The 15,153-nt window shown below is 47.6% G+C and overlaps 1 protein-coding gene across 1 annotated transcript in view; it reads left to right on the top strand.

Annotated features, from left to right (window-relative positions):
• The first annotated feature begins 1,419 nt into the window (after positions 1 to 1,419).
• Positions 1,420 to 15,153, top strand: part of LOC126518617 (uncharacterized) — a 121,849-nt gene continuing 108,115 nt past the window's right edge. The window contains exon 1 of the mRNA XM_050168393.3: positions 1,420 to 1,589. The gene's annotated coding sequence lies outside the window, so the exon portion shown is untranslated. The remainder of the gene's footprint in view (positions 1,590 to 15,153) is intronic.

Raw genomic sequence — 15,153 nt, 5'->3', positions numbered from 1 at the left:
CGCCGTTGTCGACCAAGAACCTGACGGATAAGCCTGTATACGTATACGTAACCTGCACTACCGCTACAGATGCGCTGTTTAACTTTTCTGTGTTTTTACGCAATTGCGCAATGAAACAACAAACGCTACCTAAATACCCTCACTGCAGCACATTTACGCCTTCAAGCGCATTATTCATTCAATAAGGCGAACAGCTTTCTTAAGCGCCCACCCATTCGTTTACGCTGACTATCTCCACAGCGTTTAAAAACAGCGCTAACGACACAGGACGCAGAAAAGAGGATGGTAACACCCACGGCGCCGTGTGTGGCTCATCCTCTTTCTGCGTCATGTGTCGTTAGGGCTGTTTTAAACATTATGGAAAACCACCAACTCGCCCATTCTGCCGTTCTTCTTGACTACCACCGTCGACGGTTTCTGCTCAATTACTTGAAGACAAATGTCTTCATGAACCAGTTACCGCCACTTTTCCATATCGGGCGTGTCTTTTTCTAATCTGTTTCTAGCCTCCTTCGAGGGCCGATCCCAAAGTTTGTACATTCTAAATTTAAGTACCGATGGGGCCACTGGGTGTGTGTGTGTGGGGGGGGGGGGGGGGGGGTACAGTGTATGAGCCAATTGGTGTGTGCGCCTGGGATTACAGGATATGTGATGACTGCGATAGTGATGATGGTGATAATGGTGATTATTATTTTAATGGAGATAACTGATGAAAAAGTTTTGAAGGCGATTCAACCGCTAGTTGACGTCGATCAAACGCTGCCGCTTCAGCGCGGCTCTCGCAATAAATTACACAGTTCATACACCCCATTCTCACCCCCCAACTCGCCCACTCTTTCATCTACTTCAGCTAGACGCCGAATCCACTTCGAACTATTTTTCTGAGGGTCAGCCAGTGGTCCGCAATGTTTTTGTGCACAAAGCATCGCAGATCATCATCGTCGTCGTTATCGTCATCGCTATCGTCATCACGATTGTCACAGTCATCATCGCCAACACCACCACCATCATCACAACTATCCACCTCCTCCACCTCCTCCTGCTCCTCAGCATCAGTATCATCATCATCATCATCATGATCATCATCACCACCACCACCACCACCAGCATACCGTGGTTATATAAATAACTTAAGTGCGTTGTTCAATAAGGTTACTGTCGGCACTGTTCAGAGTGTGTGTACTTAATTGTCGCGGTGCCTTCCTAGAATTCTCTTCGCAGGTGTTTGAGCTGAGGAATCCCGTAACCGCTCGCGTGTCGCGCATGCGCCGTACAGCTAGAGCTGTCAGAAAACAAAGTCTCGACGCCGCGTGGGGCGGAGGAGAGGGGGTCCCGAGGGCGTCGGAAGACGGCGGCGGCGGCGCGCCGTGCGGCGTCGGCCCCCTCTGCCGGCACACGGCTTCTTATCGATCGCCGGCTGTCGTCCGCGCGGGCTCGTCTGTCGGCCGCTCAAATAGGCTCGTCAGAGCCCGGCGCCCCTCAGAGCCGGACCAGGTGCTGATTGAAGGCGACGCGCGCTCTCACGCGGCAACGACGACGACGACGCCCCCGACCAACCGGCAACAGCAGCAGCGGGACCGAAGCAACAGGTAAGCGCACCCGCTGTCGCGTACGTTCGCTCGTCCGGCACGTTCTGCACGTGCCCACGTTACGCGAATCACGTGCCAATGCATTCGTCTGTCGGTTCGTCGACGAAACGTATAAGGTAGTGGTGCGGGTGTTGCTACAGGTGGGGTTGGCCTGGCAGGCTCCGCCTGAGCGTCTCTGCATATGTCGTAGATATGTGTCGCCGCGAGTCACTCGGCGCAGTTTCTCGTAGAAATGTCAGTAATACCTCGTGGCAGTCGCAACTAGAAGCCCGATATTGTCGCGCAAGACTTCGCGTTTATTGAAACTCCTCTACTGGAAGGGGATAAGTGGTCGCAAACTGTCCCTTCTCGTAAGGTTCACGGAGGGAACTGTTTTTTCTTCGTCTGTCGTCACCTGGCACGCCGTCTGGAACCTCCGATTCGTCCAGACGCAGTTTTTGCACCTCGTTATTCTCCTTTTTTTTCTTTTCTTTTCTTTTTAACCGTGATTTACGTTTACTCGACCAAAAGTGCAAGCACTGTGTTCTTTACTCCACTTCTATTTTTTTTCTTCTTCAGCCGCATGCCAACATAATTTGTAAACCGGCTGACGCTGTTATTGTTACGATCGCTTTTAACGTTTCCAGATTTGCTCACGGAGGGGGAAAAAAAGGTGACGTAATAGGTTGCTGAGGTAGAGATATTAGGAACTGTCGAAGCCTCGGTCACGGTTTGCGACAGGGAAGTTAAAGTTCGTGTCCCTTTCCCTCCTTCCTGATGCTCCGCCCGCGTTCGCAGGTCCCGTGGTTCCCAACGTTTTCTGTATACGCGCATGTCACACAGTGTTACGTCGTTTGCACCTCGTTTGTCTCTGGAAGTGAAAGCAGCCTGCTGTAAGCACCGTGTCCCCATCGCTCCTGCATGGGTTGTGAAGTTGAGTGCAAGCGCTTCAAGCAGTGACCAAAGGCGCTTCACCTAACGCATTCCGGGGTCATATAGAAGGTAAACAATGTCTGAAGAACCGAGCAAGTAACGTAGTGAGCAAAATGCAAGAAAACGCCTCTGGAAAGAAAGATTGCATTCTGTTCCAGCTTTCCTGCCGCCTTTCGTGTTGCTTTTTGCGAAGTACGTTGTCCGTTCAGTATGAACCAGCTAGTCCGCAAAAAAGTGCCTCTAACGGGCAAGCCAACATCATACGACACGTACTCCTAAAATCAGGACAATAGAAAGTAACATTCACGGCTCAAGAAAACAGCAGACTACACGAACGGTTTAAGAAAAGCGCAAGAGCAGACGATATTACACACGGCGGTTGAATAAACAACCTGCGCGGTGAAATAAACAGCGTAGCTCTGAAGGAACAAAATAATGAAAGAAATTCTGGTCACATTGGTTCGCTGTTCCAATCTCCGATTCAGATTGCGCTCGACATCTTAATGAAACGTTTGTAACAATTTTCCCTCAAGAAAATGATAACTCATTGCCTACATTAAGGCCATTAGTGGAAATAACTATGCACCAGGTGGTCATGAGTTAGCCTGGTGTTTAATCTCCACTAACCAATCTTAAAACGTCATCTAGTGCCGATCATCTAGACTTCAGGGATCAAACTTCAAGGAACATATCGTGTAGTATTTGTTGCATGTTAACCGCTCTATTTTCCCAGTCATTATTAACTGGTTACATTCCTAATGACTTGCGCATAGATAAATAATGGCCATTTTCAAATCAAGTGACCGTGCTTTTCCGCTTAAGTATCGTCGCACCTCCTCAAGCAGCACTATTTGTAAGTTACTCGAGCACACCGTGCACACTCAAGTCGTCAACTACCTTGCAGGCCATAAAATTATTCTCAAGCATCAACACGGTTTTCGCAAGGGCTAACTCATGCGACACCCAACTTGCCGGATTTAATAACGACATACAGGCACTGATAGACGCTGTGTTTTAAGTTGATGTAGTGTTTTTAGACTTTTTCTACGGTATTTGATCATGTTCCACAGCATAGGTTGTTACTTAAACTTTCACAACTTAACATTCACCCAAATGTGATTGCATGAATCTCCGACTTTCTCTCATCTAGAAATAATTTACATTATTTAACAATTGTAACTCATGTTATGCTGATGTTACGTCTGGAGTTTCACAAGGCAGCGTGCTTGGACACTTACATTTTCTAATCTATTTTAATGATAGGGAAATGGTGGACCATTAGGGTTACAGAATGGGTGCCAAGGAAAGCGCAGTCGAGGACGGCATAAGACTAGGTGGGGCGATAAAATTAAGAAATTCGCAGGTGCTATAGGTGGAATCGGTTAGCGGAGGACAGGGGTAATTGGAGATCGCAGGGAGAGGCTTTCGTCCCGTAGTGGACATAAAGTAGGCTGATTATTATTATTATTATTATTATTATTATTATTATTATTATTATTATTATTATTATTATTATTATTATTATTATTATTGATTTACACAGTTGCGTGGCATCCAAAATCTGGCTATTTGCAGATGATTGCGTACTTTACCGATCTGCAACATATAACACTGATCGCGAATTACGAAAAACTGACCTTGAAGCGATATGTGCATGGCGTTCAGATTGGTTAATGCCATGAAATATTTCCAAAACTAAACCCATGTGTTTCACCAATAAGCCACAAATTCCAACCACCCACTTCCTTGATAACAGCGCTGTCGAACTCACCACAACTTACAAGTACCTTGGCGTCAATCTTCAGTCAAACCATTCATGGAATAATCGTGTTAATCTTACGCTTGCTTCTGCTAACCGTACTTTCGAACTTCTTAGACATATTTTAAAAGAAGCCCCTGCGCATATTAAAAAACTAGCATACACCACATTAATCCGTCATAACTAGAATGCGCGTCAGCCATTTGGGATCCCGAACAAACTTACATCATCAGTAACATCGAAATCTGGCAAAACCGTGCTGCGCGATTCATTTGTCTTTTTCAGATTATTCACGGTACACCACCGTCACTTCGTTAAAGAATGAAGCTGCATGATTTTAACAACTTCGCACTTCGCCGCAATATTTCCTGCCCATCACTTTTCCATAAGCTTTATCACCATCCTTCATTTCATGATGGATTCTTTCATTCACCGCCAGTTATCTTTCCACGCCGTGACCATCCATCCAAAGTAAAACGCATTAACTGCCAGTCATCCCATTATGCATATTCGTTCTTACCACGCACAATAACTGAATGGAACGCCTTACCATCAGACATTGCCACGGAACCAGACTTAACTAAGTTTCAAGATCTAATTATCGCACACGACTTGCCACCTAATCTTCTTATTATTGTTATTACTTTATTGTTTTTTAGACTTTGCAGTGTTTCTTTTTCCGGCGATGTATGTTGCTGATTGCTTTTCATTGCGGCGCCCTATGTTTCTCCTAATATGCCCTAATGTGTTCTCTGCAATCTATGATCGCGACTCACTTTGTATATTACCTGTATTATCACTCTATATTATTTTGGGCTTTCTTTTCGTTTATTTGTTAGTACAATGTAAATCTGTGGACAATGCATGTGCCCCCCCCCCCCCCCCCGCGCCACCCCCATGTGTAATACCCTCGTAATGAGGAGGACCTTTGGGGGTAGTTTGAACAAATAAATAAATAAATAAATATTGAATCTCTGGCCTTCTGGTTTCGCCATCGTCAACTAATGGAGCCCGGGCACCCCATATGTGAGTCTGCCCAGTAGACGCGACGGATAATATAGAATCGAGAAAACAGCCGCAGTGCCCCCTGCTGCATGTAATCTTACTTTTATTAATCTTAGTGCAGTTCATATTATTGTTTCTGTTTAGGTTGATTTTCTGTCCGGCTTCGCTTTCCTTAGTGATAAATTTTTGCACTATTGCAAGAACTTTACGCGATATGATGTTTCCTTATTTCTCTTCCTAAGACTTTGTTTTTAAAGAAAATGCTGTTTCACCTGCTTGGCTACGTCTAAGAGGAAACTCGGAATAAAAGAGCGCGATATAAGTTCCGAGGCCCTTGAGTGGAATTCGCTGAGCACTTTAATACGGAATGAGTAATTAATTCCTAGTGCTATTTAGGAATTAGATAATCTTTCTTGGGCAAATTGAAACACACAAGAACAACGTCGTGTCCACAACCTAGTAGAACTGAATCACTCAATCAATCAATAAATCTATCTATCTATCTATCTATCTATCTATCTATCTATCTATCTATCTATCTATCTATCTATCTATCTATCTATCTATCTATCTATCTATCTATCTATCTATCTATCTATCTATCTATATATCTTTCAATAAATCTTGAGCTTGCTAAATCACAAAGAAACGAAACTGCGTACATTACCCCGAAAAACACCACCAGATAAGGAAACAATCAGTTCAACAATACATTCTTTAATTGCACCCGCAATTAGCCCCAAGGACCTTTGAAGGACCCTGATAAAAGTAAATCAACCCATCTGTGCTTACTCGGGGAATCGATAAGAAAGGCTCGTCTAATGCACATCCCCGTGTCCGGAAGGAAGCGATAAGAGACCTCGGCAACGTCGGCGTGCAGTTTGGTGTGTGTGTGTACACCGTTCGTTCGTCACCGCGGGGGCCTTGACCTTCATCGGTGCGCAGTGATATAGACCACACGGCCATCTGATAAGCCGCGTGCGCGGAACATTATGCGCTGCGATTGATTCCCCCGACCGGCACTGGAATCGCGTGATCGGTTCCAACGTCGCGGAGCGCCTCGTACACGCGCGCTCGCTCCCGCCTGCGTCGATTTGACGTCCCGGAAACGATTCGATCCGCCTCTGCTTTTCCGTTGGTACCTGAACTCTAATGTGCCGCTCGTGCATTAGGCTGCATAGCGAATTTCCACCGCAGAAAAATAATAATAGGTACAAAACGGGGACACGAAAAACAACGCAAATGAACGAACAGCCCATTCCGTATTTATGCCCCACAGCAAAGATCAGCAATCAATAAAACAAGTAATTTATGAACAAAAGTCAGCTCGGCGCACTGCAGTTCTCGGCGCTGTGTAACTGCGTGTAGTTGTGTGTGTAACTGTGCAACTACTGGTTACGCTGTCTAAGCCCGATGTTATGACAACTCGGCTTTTTATATTATTCAGTTGCATACATAAGGGACTCATTACCATTTACACCTATGCCTTTATCATGAACGCGTTTGAACATGATAAGATATTCTCATTCTGTGCGAGTTTGTGTGTGTGTAGTCCATGCGGTACTTGTTTGCTTTCTAAGGAGGCGTCTGTTATTTAGCCTTTGTAACTGAATCTACTTTCCTTCTTTTGCTGATGTGCAAACCTTACAGGTGCTCTGTTCATCAATATCGGGTCCTGACACTTTTTATTAGATCTCACGAATGGTGGCATTTCTTTCTTTGAGCAACGTGCGTGTGTGTGGGTGTGCGTGCATGGGTGTTGAAGGCAACAGCTACGAATTATCCTGTTATTCGTTAATCGAGATAGTACGATCTATAGTCCTCTCATTCCGTATACCGCACGTGTTGTACGTATTCGAAGATGATATTTAGTCACCGACCCCAACAGCGACGTCAACAAATTTCCACAGAGAAAGGTAAAAAGGCTTCGCGTGCCGTGCGTTGGGGGCTCGTTAAAGGTGGTCCAAATTAATCCGAAGTCCCCCCACGGCGGCGTGCCTCATAATCATATCGTAGTTCGGGCCCGTAAAACCCCAGAATTTAGTTTAACAAATTTCGATGCAGGAAACGAACGTCAGGTGAGCACACAGCTGACCCTATGACACGCTGACACGTGACCCTTTACGGCTGAGCTCGACGTAATGCCTGCCTCATCGATCCGCTAACACCGCAAAGGTCCCCGTGCGGCAGTTCGTGTCTTACTGCCATCAGAGCGAGTGCCGATAGTGCGCCGTTGAAGAGCAAAACGTCCGCTGGCTCCTCGTCGTTTCCTTTTTATTTGTTTGTTCCTTCCTTATTATACTCGTGCGCGGCTGCCGCGCCCTGACATTGCCAAGCGACGTCCCATACACGGTGCTGTGTTTCGATCCCGTGGTACGGTGACCTAACCCTCCCCCCCTTCTCCAATAAACTCGAGATGACCTCGACCTGCGCCGAGGCGAGCTCTAAATGAGGATCCTTGTGTCTGCGGCGATGACGATGCCTCTTTCGTTGAGACCAGGATAGTTTGGTGCGATAGTTCGTTTGTCATTGACCTTCCTTCGCCGACACTGCTACGAGTGCGCAGCACGCGCGTGGGCGTAATTATTGCAGCTCTGTGTAGGGTACGGGCGCGCTCGTGTTTGTGTGTGTTGTGCACAACGCGAGAATGGTGTCGTGATGATCCCAGGCAAATACTTGCATGCTTCCGACTTGTATCGGTGTCTGAGGTGTTAGTTATTATTTTTCATGCAACTTACTCCGATTTCCTTATTTTGCTTCAGTATTTTGGTTTGAGATTTAGGGATGGCCTATATACCTTAAGGACTCCTAGCTTCGTATCTTGCTTCATTTCATTGTACTAATAATTAAAGAAGATATGGCGGGTTGTGCGAAGAATACTGACGTGTGCTCCTATTGGCTTCGGCTTCTGTTTACCTCGCATGAAGCACGAAAGGTTTGACTGTTAGGACTATTTCTGTCCTTTGCTATTTTACACAAGCCCATGAGTCTGAAGCCAGAACTCCCTAACTTCTGCACACTCTTTAAGCACGTTTGCTGTGGAGTTCTCGCAAGGTATAAGCCGTGGTTGTAGGAAATGGGGGAGGAAGGCGAAGAGGGGGGATGGGTATAGTTGTGAAGATGCGACCTCAATAGGGGAAAATAAGTAACGAAAAAAAAGGAATGTAATACGAAAAATAAAGGCAATCAATTTAGTGGTGAAGAAGGCATTCACAGGGAGAGTTTATGGATTAACAATATGTTGAGATTTTGTCAACCGCCCGCTACATTCACGTTTAGCGAACAGTACCGTGAACTGTTACGAAAAGTCCCACAAATGGTTACGATTGGTGCTGTAAAATTGTGCTAGAATTGTTATATAACTGAATATAGATGAACGTTTGCTATCTTTTCAAATAAATAGACTTTTCTTTTTCTTCATAAGAACGTAATCAGGTCCTGCACTTCCGTGCTCATTGGCTGCATGGTTATACGGTCGTGGAATAGTTCACGTTATTTATTTTTTTCGAGATCGTAAAGTCTCTAATTGCACAACTAATAAGAAATAGAGCTTTTAGCCTCAAAAATGTACTCTGACTGCCAGAAAACGCCGTAGTACAGTGTTTCATGTTCTGCCACTCCTAATTATTAATAAGTACTGAAATATTAAATACACCGGACTTTAGGCACTCTGACTCAGCTAGCATACTGGCGGGGATCGAACGCATGACCTCATTACCAGTTGCACATTAGCCAGAACCTATGAGCCAGCACAGCTCCACGCCGTTGAAGTGCGTCGGTTTCTACCGCCGACATTGCAGCATTTTAAACAACAGAAAAAAAGAAAGAAAGAAAGAAAGAAAGAAAGAAAGAAAGAAAGAAAGAAAGAAAGAAAGAAAGAAACCAACAACACAACGTGAAACAGAAACTCCTGTTCGCTTGACTTTGCCTCTCTCTGTGGTCCTTTCCTTTGGTGCTACCAAAATGTGTTTTAGGCACAAGAACGTTTGTGATGCGCTCTGTGCGAGACAAAAGGAGTTCAGGGCTAAAATTATTTGTGTTGTTTTTCTTTTGTAATTGACATGTTTATTTTAGCAACATGTAGATACTGTAGGGCTAATATTTATATCAGGTAACTTTCAATATTTCAAGTTTCACTAATCAGTTTTGATTGAATTTATACTCCTCAAAACTAGTATTATTTTTTGAACCTTTGCACCGTGCCCGATTCATGCCCGACTCCTAGGGCGGGTTGTGCGAGCTCACTAAGGAACGACCAACCAACCAATATTAAGACTGTGCGAGTAAAGTGTATGCACGTGACTTCTTGAAACGTCCTCCCGTTATGTTCCTGTGGAAATGGTACCTTTCTATCTTTCTCGTTCTTTCTCTCTCTTTTCTTCTGCGCGGGAGATCGTGTTCTCAGTGCTGATACTTTCCAAAGTTGCGGGAGAGCTCTTTGTGACTCTCTGAGTCCCTTGCGATGCTATGTATGTGGCCGCAATAAGCGGCCATGGATATAAATTTCTGCAGCATGCTCTCATAACTCATATTTTACAATGCTAGTACCTCTCGCACTCTCATTACTTGCTTTTTATCCCTTAAACGCCTCTTGCCCATACGTAAGGCAGCAAACCTGACGAGCGTCTGGTTGACCTCCTTACCTTTCCAGTATCCTTCTCCTCTTCATTTATATCACATATCATCGCAGCCATCACAACGGACACACCATAGCATTTCAATGGCTTCCAGGACATTGCAACATCAGCTGGGAACGACCACGCTGACGAAGCAGCCAGACCTGCACATGAAAGCGGTCAATGTGTTTTTATTCCGCTTTCGCGAACAGACGATGCGGCTGGGCTGCGATTGATGTACTTTGCCCCTGTGGGACTCGAATGTTTTCACAATTTGTTGTTTACGTTCGTTGTCTGAGGATATACAAGTGCATTTACCGCCTGGGTTACCACGTCGTGAACAGACCACGCTGTACCGTCTGTGACTATAGGCGTAACATTTACGAATACTATTATGCCTTCCTTATTGGAATGGCCAAAAGCCCACCTGCGACACATGCAACTGTGATAAGACGCTCGCACACATTATCTGTACCTGCGAGCGCTATAGTGCCGAGAGGCAAGTGATGTGCAGAGTGATGGACCAATTGGACAATCGTCCGCTATCAGAAATAAAAGCTCTAGGTTAGTGCTCCCAAAGAACATCCGCGCAGAAGGCCTTAATCGCGCTACTAATACGGGTGTCACACGGCGCACGTTTGATCCCGACCAAGCCCGATCTGGATCAGATTTCTGGGTCGTGATTGGCTCCTTTGCACAAAATGCGCGGGAGAGCCAACTGTAGTCGAGAATTTCCATCCGGATCGGTCCCGATCGCGATCAGAAGTGTACGCGTGACACCGGTATAAGATTCCTTCGGTCTAGGGGCCTTCATGACAGGCTTTAAGGGGCGCCGCCCCCCTACTGCTCTGCAGTGTACGCGGTTTGTTTGTGCTCGTCTCTATTTCTCTTCCTCGCCCCCTTCCATGTCTTTCTCTTTTTATCTCCCTACTCCTTCCCCCCGTGCAAGGTAGCCAGCCGAAACAACCTCTGGTTAACCTCCCTGCCTTTCTATGCATCCTTTGTGTCTCTACTCTGCTCCTCATTCTCCTACTCTGTCTTACATCGAGCGACTGGAGAAATATTTGTAATTGAATTTTTTCTATATTTTCACTTGACCCCCCAAAAATACAGATATGGCCTAGTGCCAACCTAATGAGCTTGCGCGAACACGCGTGCGCTCGCTTCTAAACGCTCGGGTTTGCAAAATGATCTCGATGCGCAGCGGCACCGTTCCAAAACTTCGTGCGCGAAAATTGCGGCGTGTGCTGTAGACCGTGGCGCGAACTCCAAGACGGTGACCACCCGTGAATGCGGTGACAAATACGGTGCTGTCCAACCCAAAGAGAATTTGCACGAATGTGTGGGTCAATTACGTTCGTTCATTTCCGGGACGCCATGGCGGATATCTTTCAGTGCTGTCATCCTTCTAGAACCACTTTCGGAAGTCTGGAGGCAAAGTGGACGTTACAGTGAGAGTTTGTAAGTGCTCTGCTCAATCGGGCTCTGTCGGACATGGGGCAGCGTTCTTCTGGCTTGCGCTGCTGGAATGAACGTTGCGCGTGTATACATATAGCTTTCCTTCTGAGGAGCTGTGCGCATATACCATATCGTTGTGAAGACACGGGTCTGAGAGGAACGGGTGGCAAACTTCAAGCTAAATCTATCTAGTCCTTCCATCGGGCGCTGACAAATTCGAGCAGTTTTCTGTCGGTCTTGGCCGCGGTCCAGTGCACTATGGAGATGCGACGCCTGTCACGCCGCCGCCGGCGTTTCTCATTGCGACAGCGTTCTGACGCGCCTCGTATCATACAGGGTGCTGTTTCTGTCGCGCATCATCACTCGTCTATAGCACGCTGCGGCGCGACATATATCGCCTCCGCACATTCTTAGAATACAGAAGGGGGAGCTCGAGCCGCGACGCTAAACCTCGCTTTTGGTTTCAATGCATTGCCTTCTGGCGAAACGGCCTCCCCATCCACGCTTTCTTTTTTTTCTCGTGTGGGTGTCTAGGCACACTTGCTTACCTTCAGTGCAGCTGCCAAGTACTTCGATTCTATCTCTTCTCCCCATCTTTCATCCCCCCCATCCCCCTCCTATGTGTAGGGTAGCAAACCGGTTAGGCAAAACTGGTTAACCTCCCTGCCTTCCTTCTCCACTTTTTCCTTCCTTCCTTCCTTCCTCACAGTTCATTAGCCCAGAAAGCAGTTCGAGAGCTTTTTCACTACCTGAAGGCAACAGACTTGAGTGTCCGATTATAGACATCCTACACCTAACTTGGTGCATGTGAAAGTGCGGCATAGACTCATGTTTTCTCTCTCTCCCTCTTTCACTCCCCATTCCCCTCCCCACGTGTAGGGTAGCAAGCTGGACTCAGTCTGGTTAACCTCCCTGCCTTTCCTTCTTCCCTTCCCTCTCTCTCTTCATTCGATTCCGCGCTCCGGGAACACACGCACACACACAAGACTAATCAGACGCTGATCGTGCCATTAACGCTACCCCCTTTTAGCCAAAACAAAACGAATATACATGTGAGAAAAACTCAAGAGCATTGCGACGTTAGCGTAAGGAGCCCATACGCCTCGCTCTCAATGTTTCATTCCGCGAAATGGCATCAGCGAAATGACAGCGCTCAGTGCTCCGTGTCCGGCCTCGCACCGGCCAGCCGGCTTCGCACGAAAAGAAGTGCGCATGCGCGTCGTCGTGCCCCTCTGGGTTCTCCCGTGCTGGCTGACCTGGGCGCTTGGTGCCCCGTACGTGAAAGCAACCGCCATCGCTAATGGCCGGCGCAGACGGCGCTCCATTTCCGAGCCGCCGGTGGCAGGCACACCTGGCCAGCCCGAAGAAGAAAAACACGGGATATAAGTAAGAACGCGGAGGGTAACCGGACGCCGTTGGCGAGCCCGCCGAGCGAAGAGCCGAGCGCGAGAAAAGACCGGCGCTCAAAGTTATCGGCGAGCCTTTCTCTGAGCGTGTGTGTGTCTGTTTATATGCCGCCTTTCGCCGCTTATAGGCCACCTTTGCGTGTGACCCAAAACCTCTTGTGGAAACTCTTAAGCGAGGATAACTTTGTCGCGCAAATAACGGCGGCGCGACTACATGCGAGAACGTTTCTGCACGTGAGCGTCGTCAAAGAGCAGTTGCCGGTGACAGTTACATTTCTGATGTCGTTAAAGCGTCACTGGACTTATTTATTTATTTATTTATCTTAACGTCCTTAAGCTACATATGTCTGTTAGAAACGTTGTAGAAAGATGCGGGGGGGGGGCGAATTAAATTTAATTGCCGTGTAATGAAGCGGACGTGCCTCGTGTTTCCGATAGCACCTCGGAGACGACGTTGACGACCCGCGCTGCGATTTGCAAGAGAGCTCGGGCTGTTCGTTGCTGCTAGGCTGCTGTTGATCTAGTGTTTCTCAGCTTTAATTAAACACCATTACATTTGGTGGAGGTGCTGGGTATCGATCCCAGTACATCTCGCATTGGTCCGAATTCAAGGCACATCGGAGTTCTTCGTTGTGCACCCACGGCACAAGATACACGCACGTTCTTGCATTTTGCCCCCATGGGAATGCGGCCGCCGCAGCCTTCAAACTAACACGCGATCGGGTTCTCAGCAACGGAATGTGCCTTCAGAGCCCCTCAGCTAGCGCGATGGGTGTCGTTTTCACCTACTGCTTGTTGCAAAGGAACCTGCGTTGTCGTCGAATGGCACTGTGGCCTTCCGCAAGCCTCCACTGTATCACCTGCTAACTAAAACTGCCACTCCCGAGTGCTCAGTCTAAGCAACTCGACGATTTTTCGAGGGTATTGATAACACGGTACACAAGGTGTGGCGACGAGGAGAAAAAGTGTCGAGGCGGCAGCACAAACTATACGTGCGAAAACTCGGCACACCGCGGCGCCCCCGGGCTCCATTACCGGAGGCCGGAACCTCCTTTGATGACATCGTTTTCATCCGCGCCTTCCCGGCCTCCTCGCACAGGCCCGGCGCGACCACCACCCTTTGAGGTTGGACCCGCGGCGTCCGGCGTCGAAACCTCGACGTCGTTAATCTCCCATCGCCGCCTCCGCCGTCGCTGAGGTTGGTTGAGCACGTATAGGTGCCCGTGGGGCTCGGCTGTACCGACGAAGGCGTGCCCGGCGACGACGCTCATTCTTCACAAGCGGACGAGTACGGCGGAAGTGGCGCATTTACCAGCCGAACGTCCCATCGCCGGTTTGTGTGCCGAGTCGGAAGAAAAGCGGCCTCCTCCACCTCCTCCTCCTCTTACATTCCTCCTTCTTCTTCTGTTGCCTCTTCTTTCTCCCTGTTTTGTTTGCTCGAAAAGTGGCACGACGTTCCTTGAACGGGCCGGGCAAGAGGCCATCGCGCAGACTTCGTATAGCGCCGCGGAAGAAGACAAATCGTCGCGTCATGCGACGAGAGAGAGAGAGAGAGAGAGACAGATTGGAGCACTGACACAACGCTTTCCAAGTTGCAGAAAATGTACCGTACGCTTTCCGCGTGTAAAATTATGAGAGCGAGAGTGGCCTGCACCGTCTATCATTCACCAACATCTACTTGAACAAAGACAACAATAAACAAAAATGTGCGTATGTGTGTGGGTTTTTTAGAGAAGGGATGTATAAGTATATCGGGAGGTTAATCAGAGGTATACTTCTGGTTGGCTACCCTGTACGAGCGAAAGGGGAGACTGGGATAAAGAGAGAAAGAAAGCATAAGGGGAGAAGCATACAACAAAGGAGCACCGTGCTAAGTAAACCGGGTACGCTATATAGCGGTAGCAAGCGGCGTTCTTTAATGTGCACAAAGTCTGCCCACAGTAATAGCAATTGTGAAGTTTGCGAAGCACTCGATAAATATTTTAATTTGACACTCAAGTTGGTTTCGAAATGCCGATCTGGCGTCATGGAAACTATTGTGATGTCATGATGGAGAGCGAAATTAGCTGACCTCTCGAAGCTTATAGGCTAGGTATATGATGACTTTGCACATAATATGAAAGTGCAGCGCATGATGTCTACTGCATGCGACCGCGTGCGGCAGTCGCAGCGATTGGAGGAACGGAGCTAGCCAGTTTATTGCGGCGTCAAGACGGATATCCGTCTCTTGGGCACCGCGACCGGAACATGATCGTAGAAACAAGCATTATATCACCATCATTGACGACGACGCACAAGGGTGCCCCAAACTGTGGCCACACATGCCCCGACTGGAAACACCCAAACGACCCAGCGCCGAACACCTGATGTGGGAATGTCCGGCACACGAAGCGGTGCGGAAAAGTCAC

Source organism: Dermacentor andersoni, chromosome 3 (assembly GCF_023375885.2).
Source record: "Dermacentor andersoni chromosome 3, qqDerAnde1_hic_scaffold, whole genome shotgun sequence".
NCBI lineage: Eukaryota > Metazoa > Arthropoda > Arachnida > Ixodida > Ixodidae > Dermacentor > Dermacentor andersoni.
This window is presented reverse-complemented; position numbering and strand designations above follow the sequence as displayed.